Raw genomic sequence first — 10,289 nt, 5'->3', positions numbered from 1 at the left:
ATGCACAATTTTCATTGTGAGTTGCCTGTTACCAAAATCTTTAAAAAAAAAAAAAAAAGAGCTCAGTTATGTTACTCTAATATTTTCACTAGTTATTTGTACTTGAAATAAAATTAGATTAACTAAAAGAACAAAAAAAAAAATGAGAACAGACGCCTTTTCAGTCAACCAATTTTTAACTTTTTTTGAATTTAAAAGTTATTTTTAGTAATTTTTTAATTTTGCAAGTATGTTTTTTTTTTTTAATTTGTAGATAAACAATCAATAAAACTAATTAAGGATTAAAAAAATAATAATAAAATATGGAATAGACAACGCATTTTACTGGAATTGCATCACCTATTCCTTCAATTTTTTTATTTTTTATTTTAAAGAAAATATAATTTAATAGACTTTCAATTTTTAAAAACAAGCTATCATTGACTATAAACACAAGAAAGTTAAGCTCATTTAACATACTTATGTATATAAATTGGTTAATAAATGCTTGTTGAATTAGAATTCTATATTCGGTACCCTATCTCAAATTAGGTCTTTAGATATTTTGTGTCTCGTCTATACACTTATATGTGAATAATTGATAAGAGCATTGACAAAACTATTTTTTGTTTCTAGATCAATTGAATTTATGTTCATTGGATTGCTACATGAATATATTTATAGATGAACAATTAAAAAACTACTTAAAAATTATAAAGAAAATATAAAAATTGGAACAGGCGATGTTCTTCAACCATAATACGTCGCTTGATCCCACAATTCAAGAACAGACGACCCTTCTTGAAGAAAATGTGTCGCTTGTTCTCTCAATTAAAAAAAATAAAAGTTTTAAAAGCTATGCAAATTTTATAAAGAATAAAGGTGTACTTGAAAAACAGAAAAATAAATAACATTCTTCGATATTTTGTTTCATATTTTTAAAAAATATTTTCAGTTTTTATTTGTAGATAAAAACTAAAAAATTAATCAAAGAAAAAAAATGAAATTAAGAGAAAATGCGCGTATTTGCCATTTTTTAAAAATTTTTGGCACGTTTTAAAATTCCCATGCGCGCCTTTAAATTTCTTTTTTTTTTAAAAAACTACATCAAGTACACTATCTAATAGATATTAGATTTGGAAGCAATCTAAGAAAGACTTGGAGAGTGGGATACTTTGGGTTTCATTTTTCATTTACCTATGTTGTCGTCGACCTGGAAGTTGGATTTCTCTGTGTTGCGTGATTGTCTGGGTTTCTTCTTTTTTCATCTCCATCGTTTAGGTGAGTTTTTTTTTTCTTTGTGGTTGACAGAGACATGTAATGGGTTGTTTTTTTTTTTTTTTTTTAATTTTAACCGCAGGTTAGGATCATTGGGTTTTATTAATCTTTTTTTGTAGAAATTTTGTTTATGATATTGCTTGACATTGTTTTGCTAAGTTCAACAAATATTTTATGTTGAAGATCAAGTTGATTCAAGATGGTCTGTTGTTTTAACTTCACCACAATATCGTAATTTTGTTGAAGAAGATGTTCTTGGAGATACTACAATGGCTCACAATCCATTTGTCATATAGTTGCCAAATATCGATGAAAATGATAATGAGGATGAATGTAAGAGGGACTATGTTTGTAATAATTGTAAGGGGATATGGATAAACAATATCTTCTAAATAAATTGGTACGTATATTTATTAATTTATGTTTTAAGTAATATTTATAACATTTATTATTATTCATTTAATTATTTTTTTGATCTGCTTCATTATGTGTTTTCCATTTTTAATTAGGAGAAATGCGTCTCGCTAAATCTTAAAAACGATGGTAATATTCTTTAAATTTTCATTTACTAAATTTTAAATTTTATAATGATTAATATTTTATTTATTTTGCATAAGTATTAATAACTTTTTTAATTTTTCTATATGCAGTATGAAGATGTAATATTGTCAACAAAAGGACGTCAACTTCCATTTCAATGAGTGTACATTCATGGAAGTTTAATTAATATTAAATTTGTTATGGAAAAATACAATAGTTTATAAATTATATAAAAATATGTCAATAAAATAATATTTAATTGATTTGGCCATTAATTTGTTATGAAAAAATATTTATTTTAAATTTTTGTATTCTAATTATTTTGGATGAAACTAGTTTTAGTTTTTTGATATTTTAATTATTCTTGTATTTTTACTATTTTAATCACTTTTCACAAAATTTAAAAAAAAAAAAAGGGCGACGCATTAACACATAACAACGTCGTCTAACATATTTGGCGACCTTTAATTGCCTATTTTTAGCGACTCATATATTTAGCGATGTGTTAAAATAAGTCGCTAATAGCTTTTTTAGCGACTTTCTCGTACAACGTCACTATAAGTGAACCATCAAATCTGACACACTGCTGAGAGGGTCGCTAAAAGCGTAAATGCGTCGCTAAATAGGCGACTCTATTAATATGTCGCTAAATAGGCGACTCATTAGCGACAAATATATTTAATAACACTATATGAAAAAGTCGTTAATATATTTTTAGCGACATTGTGATGAAGCTTCGCTAAATAATGCGTCACTATAAGTGGATTGAAAGAAGGCATCGCTAAAAGTTAATATGCATTGCTAAAAACTCAAAAATAGGTGACTCTCATACTGCGCCACTTGTTGTCTTATAGCTTTAGCGATAGGACGTTAGGTGACTCCGTGCGATACGTCGTTGTTTATTTTATGCAACGCATTTATTGGATCATTTATTAATGCAATTCTAGTAGTGACATCAAGAAAAATCACATTTAATACAAAATCCTTATGGTTGATATATTAACAATTACATGAAAAATTATCAATGAGATATATTTTTTTATAATTACTTTTCACATTTCATATATTGAAATGAGAATGAAGAAAAGACCAATAAATTTCAACCATCTATATGTATTATTGAGATAACATTTACGAAATATAGTATAATTATAATAATTATTTTATCTTAATTAATAAATAATTTTATTAAATATATACTTTTTTTTATATATTTTTTTAATAATAGTTTATTTAAAATCATTACCGCTTACTATAAATCAATTGATTAAGAGAAACATAATATCTATTCAATATTTTAGTAATTTTTATAATCAGTTTGATAATTGATTGATTAAAAAAACCAATTCTAAAGTTTCAATAAAAAAATTTATTTTTTAAAATAAATTTGAATAAATTTTTATTATTTTTTATAAGTTTTTATTGATATTTAATATTTTTCGATATTTACATGTAAATTTATATTTTAAACATTTGATATTTCCATCGATACTAAAATTTTGAATTTTAATTATAACTAAGATGCACTTTGATCTCATTTAACAGAATTTTGAACGGAAAATAAGCTTGGAACTAACAACGCAATAAATATTGAAATTTAAGGAGTAAAGTGCAATAATAATAATAATAATAAATAAATAAATAAAAAAAACAAAACATTCAGACACCATAGTGATGTGGTATAGTTTAGGACTATCAGTGTCATTATCCCTTATGAAACCAATGGGTACTATTTATAAAATTAAAATTATTAAAGAAAAGAAAAGGAGAAATTGAAAAACCACCTAAAAGCTTGTTCACTAATTTATGAAAAGCATGGCAAAACACATGTATGTGTTTTCCGAAAACAATTTTTAGATTTTAAAAATAGAGAATTGATTTTAAGTTTTATGGGCCAACAATTTCTTTTATTTATTTATTTATTTATTTATTTTTCATTCTTTTGCAGTACTCTTGTAATTATGTCCTTCCAAAGAAAAGAAATTAGGAAAATTTGTAAAGATCGTTATAAACTTTCACATTTGTTTCAATTTGCCCGGTAAATTTTAATTTTTGAAACAGTTTTACCTGAATTATAACATATACTGTCAAAATATTCTATCTGTTAGATTTAAATGAAATTAATTTATCAACTAGCATTTAACTACTTTTCATAGGAAAAAAAAAAAAGTCATAAACCCAACCAATGACAAGTTGCCAACTCATTAAATATGATATTTCATTTTCCTTTTTTTTTTTTTTTTAATTCAAGATAACCAAACTCTTAATTTCGCAAGTGTTTGATAGAAAATCATGCCAGCACCGTTAATTTCCTTACAAGGAATCATGCACTTCAGTTGATTTCCGCTTGGTGTACCTTATGAAATTATAGTTTTTTTTTTTTCTTTCTTTCTTTCTTTCTTTCTTGTGGAGTTTTTCATAAAAAATCTTTTTAAAAAAAGAACGTTTATTAAAAAACTAATGTATGTTTGATTGTTAAAAGAAAAAAAAATAAAAAACATAAAATATTTATTAGGTTTACCATATAAATTTAAAATAAGAGTTTGTAGAGAAGCTCAAAATTTTGGGGTCTATTTGGCTAGCTGTTTTTAGAATAATTTTTTGTTTTCAAAAATAGAAAACTGATCATTAAAACACTTATAAGACATTTGACTGTTATTTTTTTAGAACAATTTTTGAAAACTAAAATAATGATTAAAAAAAATAGAAAACATCATTTTGTTGGTTTCCCTTGTTTTTTAAACAATTGTAATATGGTAAAAAGTTATATAAATCACCAATTTGGTATCATCTAACAAGATTGAGGCTTCGAATAACTTGATGTGATTGAGGCTTGAGACTACTCGGGTGGGCTTGAGCCTAGGAACACCCAAATGGGTCTCGATATCTGGGGATTGCCTAAATAAACACGGGGTGTAGACCACCCAAAAGGACCCGACCCATGGAACTACTCGAATGGTTAAATACTCAAGACTATTCGAACAAGCCAAGCATCGTGAAAAACTACAATGGCCCAAGATCCTAGATTGCCAAATGTCCCTTATTTTTCCGAAACAAAAGAAAATTGTTTTTTGTTCTCTATTTAAGAATAATGTTTCAAAAATAAAAAATAAAAAACATGATCAAATAGGTCATTCGCCTTTCAAAAACAGCTTAAAAAAATAGTATTTTGTGAAAAAGTTCTTGATAAAAGAGCTTTTAACCATCAAAAAGTGTTTTTAGGAAAAAAAAAAAAAAAAAAAAGAAGCTATATCAAACAATCAAACATTTTTAACAGAGTAATGATTATAAAAAAAAAAAAAAAAAACTTTGAAACAAACAAAGTAATTTGTAAAATAGAAGAAAATATATATGCTACTACAATTTCTATAAGTCATGTAAAAAAACTACCTTGCTACACGTATAGGCCTTTAGTATTAGAGTCAGATGAGTATACTAAAATCCAATTTTGATCATGAGCATGATATATAAAGTTTTTTCATTAGTGGTCAATATTTAATCGGCATAATTTATGTAAGATTTGTGAGCCTTAAAGGATGTAAGGCAAGAAAGGGCAAAACCAGTTAATAATCCCACATCGTTGTTGAAAGAGATAGCTAAATGGTATATATGTATGGGCACTTCTCGTAGTAGTATGAGATTTTTTGTGTAAGCCACGTATGGTTTATGCCAAAGCAAAAGCCGACAATATTATACCAATGGAGTTAGGTCGTGGACTCGAGGTTTGACAGAATGGTATCATAGCCTAAGCCCGACCAGAAGCACGCTAGTGAAGATGTTAGGCTCTACCAACGAGAACGGTGGGTCCAACAGGGATGAATTGTAAGATCTGTGAATTCTAAAAGATGCAAAATAAGAAAGGACAAGACCATTAAACAATCACATATCACTCAGGAAGGAGATGATTAAGTGGTATATGTACATTGACACTTCTTCCATTAGTATGAGGCTTTTAATGCAAGTTAGTGAGCTTGGGCCAAAACAAAATCGTGCAGACTAGGCTCAAAAATGACAATATCATATTAGTGAACCTGGATCATAAACCCAGTGTATTACGGTTTAATAGTTTTTATATTTTATTTTTTTCCAAATGCATTGTTTTTCGAGAAATTGCATTGTTATTTTTAGGTTTAATTTTCTTTTCTTTTTTTAATTAAACATGGTTAAATTAATACTAATGCATCATCCTTTATAAAGATTTTAAAGGTGTTGACAAATTGATATTATGGAAATTGATTTGCTAACACACTTGTTAAATCATGAGTTTAGTTGTGTGGAATTAAAAAATAAAAAATAAAAAAGAGGTATCATATTCTAATATTATGCAATTTGTTAATGGTTGGGATTATTGATGAGAAGTGTTTTTTTTCTTTTTTTTTTGGTCATTTATGTAACGATTTATCCCCAAAAAGCACAATAAAATTGAATTTTTGAATAGTTTGACCAAGCTTGGTAAAATCAAACTTTTATATAGGATCAAGTTTGACTTTTTTTAGAGATGATAACTTTGACTCTTGAACATTGCATAGAGTTCATTGATATAAGTTTGCAAATTGATAGCATGTTTAATTTTAGGTGACGATTAGAAAGTTATGATTAATTATGAAAGTTTTTTAGTATTAGTATACTTATTTGTGTCCAAATCAGTCCAAATTTTTGTGTCAAGGGATCCAAAGTTCTATAATACATGGAAAATCGTGCCCTGATTAAACAATTAAAAAAAAAAACCATTTTCAAGGCAAAACACACCAAACCCTTGTGACCCATTATACTAACCCAACCCCTTTCGTGACCCACCCCAAGGTCGAATGGGTTTCGTTGACTTGGCCTATTTTTCAATTGAGTTTTGTTACATGCACCTGACCTTGGCTTGCTTAGAAAATTTTAACCATCCCCACCAAATTTCCTAGCCAGTCATTACTAGATGTGCTCAAATCAAGGCTTTCTTCAAGTTTTGCTACAATAGTGGCCTTTTTTTTTGTTTTGTTTTTTTTTAAGGTAAGCTAGCCATTTTTTGGCCAATGTAGCCCCCCACACCCTTACCTCTTATGTTTTGGACCCTTTGAACTCGAATTCGACATCCATTTGTCAATATTTTTCACCATAAAATAGATCCATCAATATCAAGTTTTACTCAAATTTTCAATGAGTTTTACGATCATCAACCAATGAAATTAGACCAAGGTGAGCACACCAATGTGTTACCCATCTCATGGGCTTTTCATTGATATATAATTTATGAATTTTGGACATTTTGATTAATTTTACATTTTTGGGTCGATCAGTGTAATACAAGAAAAGATTGGACTGTATTTGGATCACCTAGAATTAAATTGAAGTTTGTTTTATGTTTTTATATGTTATTGGGACCCAATAGGAGATTCAATTTAATAAAATTGGTTTTAGGGTGAAAAACTCTAATTTTGGATATTGATCCTAATATTTGCAATATAATTGGACCTCTTTGTGTGCAATTTTAGTTATCTTTGAGTTGTAAAAATAATTTTAAGATATTGGAGTATGCATCATTGTATTTCATTTCATTTTTGGAGCCTGAGCAATATTTATTTATATTATCAGCACCAAGATGGAGATTATCTTATAGAGATTAGAGATAACCTAACTATGGATCAGGAATAGGTTGTATCTCCGTGAGTGATTTTTTATATTCACAAAATTTTGGGCATGTTAAATTCAGATTTCATGGTTTTGAAGTTTGTTGAAACTTTTGATAAATTATAGTTGTATAATTATTATATTTATATATGTGAATATAGATAAAAGTAATCATTTCGTTTGATTTTTTGGTAAGATTTTAAATATTTCAAAATTTTAATATGCTCATGGAGTGATGATGAACCATGGCGTTTAAATTATTATGATGATTGAATATTGAATATTAAGATTTTTGATGTTTTATAAGAACTATCTAATATTAAATGGATTTTGCTATTCTAAATGATTTTTGGAGAAATTGATGTTATATATATATATATATAATCTGATAATATTTTAGCTTTAACAAAAATTTGGTTAATTAAATACTTACATTAATTTTATTATATATTAATTGCATTTAATATTGCCTAGTATCGACAACTCTGTTATAGTAATAGAAGGAAAATAAAATAATCATTCTATATTTTGGGATGATTATAGATTTGAGGATTTTGTGTACTAATACTTTAACATAATTATTGATTTGACGGATATGATTATGCATGATTTATACTTTATCGTCATCTCTTATTATGATGATGTGGTATAGAAGTGGATGGGAGATCCCACCTTTGATGCATTTGAGACGTCAAGGGTTGTTAACAGTTTCCCCATCCCTTATAGTATGCGACACCTAGGACACTAGATATGGCCGTATTATAGATATGGTGTTGGATACGGTACACAGAGTTTTTAATATTATTTATATTATGTATAAGAATCGATTATATTTGCTTATGATTTATTTACTAAAAATATAATTTACTTATTCAAGTATTTTAGATTATGATATTTATTATAATTATTCACCTTGTTTATGAGACAGTTTTGCCATAATGGAAAAATATATGGGTTTTGTAAAGGTTGTTTCAAAATGGGAGAATTTTTAAAAGAGCAAAAGTAAGGTTTTGGATTGATTCGATTATCACAATCTAAAATCTTGTAAAATATCATTAAAATCCTTTGCAAAACAACTAAAATCTTAGATTGATCATGATAAAATCTGCAAGTAAACAGATTGAACAAGTAATAAAATATATATGAGTAGGAAGTTGTTCCTAAAGAGATTAATGATAGTAAATGAAAATGAAAGTTTTGAAAATCAATTTTCATACTTAACCAAATATTAGAGATTTTCACTAAAATAACTTTGTATAGAAAATTGATAACAAAGCAAATTAAACTAACAATAATCTAAATTAACAACTACAAAATAAAATCAACACCATATAAGCTGTAATTGAATTCTATGATTAAAAGTTGTAGGACCATGATTTGACTTCAAGTCATCATATGGTTTCTTATTTTGGTTATTAGTGACTAATTCCATATTCAATTATCAACAAAAGGGTTTTTAAATTTATTTACTCCCTTTTTCAATGTAAGCAAAGTGTATAGAAAATTTACTCAAATATAAATTTCTTTCTAATTCTACCAATTAACCATGCAATTAATTTCCCTTTCAATTATCCAAACTGAATTGGTTATAAAAACTTAATTATTGCTAAATCTAAGGTTGTACAAGAACTAAATAGGTTTTTTCAAGCTTACAATAGTTCTTAGATTACATTTCCTCCTCCCATTCTATTAAATTAGGCTTAATTATTAATTATTTAATTTAGACAACTCCTAATCAACTTCCCTATCTAAAAGGATTTGCTATTCAATTAAATCAAGGAAAATATCAATAATTGGGTTGAAATTATATCATTAATTAACCAAATTAATCCATAACATACATAATCCAAGATCGATTAAGGTCCTAGATCAAAGATCTAACCTCTCATAAAGACAAAATTAAATAAAAAATAGAACTTCATAGATTCAACTATTATCTCAACACAATTAAGGAACTCTATTACAAAATATAAAGAAATTAAAAGCATAGTAGAAAAGATTTGGAAGGTGTTAGCTTTGTTAGGATGTCCTTTTTCTCTGGCTCTTTCAAATAATTTATTCTAATTATTCTTATTGTACACCCTCATTTTTGTTAGATCCTCCATTGTTCATCAGAATTAAAAAAAAAAAAAAATTCCTAATGTTAGATTGCCCTAGGAATTATGCCCATAGATCACTAATATTGGCGGCATTCTAGTTGTCAAATTTCCTCAGGCAGCAAAGAAAGAACCACCAAGTTGGTAACCAACTAGGAGAGCAAGAAATCATGAGTAAATAAATAAAAATTCTCTGTATCAATATATGATCTTTATTTCTTAGCTTTATTGCCTTTCGTGATACTATCTCCTAAAATATACCTTTTATTTATTTATTTTATTCCTGAGATATATTTTAAAGCAGTTGATTTATATATTTTATGCAATTGTGATAAGGATGTGGAAGCAAATATATAAGCTTTAATAGTTCGATTCAAATTGCTAAGCTATACCTTTATTTTTGCTTTTTGTAAGTATCTTTTTTTATTGGTTATCCTGATTGGATTCCATTCTTGAACTAACTTCATCTTTCTATCTACTTTAATAAATTATTGATTGCTTTTTCTAGGATGCACGTGCCTTGATTCATTCATCCCCAAATGGTTTTGAAAAGCTTTCACTTTTCTGTCTGTAACTTCACATGTTCACCACCCAGAAAAAACAAAAAAAAAAAAAAAAAAAACAATAATAATAATAGTAGTAGTAGCAGTAGTAGTAATTGTCTCTAATTTCCCATGAATTCAGTAGTAGTAGTAACTGCCTCTAATTTCCCATGAATTCAAACTAGGGGTGGGCATGGATTGGGTTGGTTCGGTTTTGGACTGAAATACAACCCAATCC

Source organism: Ziziphus jujuba, chromosome 11 (assembly GCF_031755915.1).
Source record: "Ziziphus jujuba cultivar Dongzao chromosome 11, ASM3175591v1".
In the NCBI taxonomy this organism is placed as follows: domain Eukaryota; kingdom Viridiplantae; phylum Streptophyta; class Magnoliopsida; order Rosales; family Rhamnaceae; genus Ziziphus; species Ziziphus jujuba.
Note: the sequence above shows the minus strand (reverse complement) of the source record.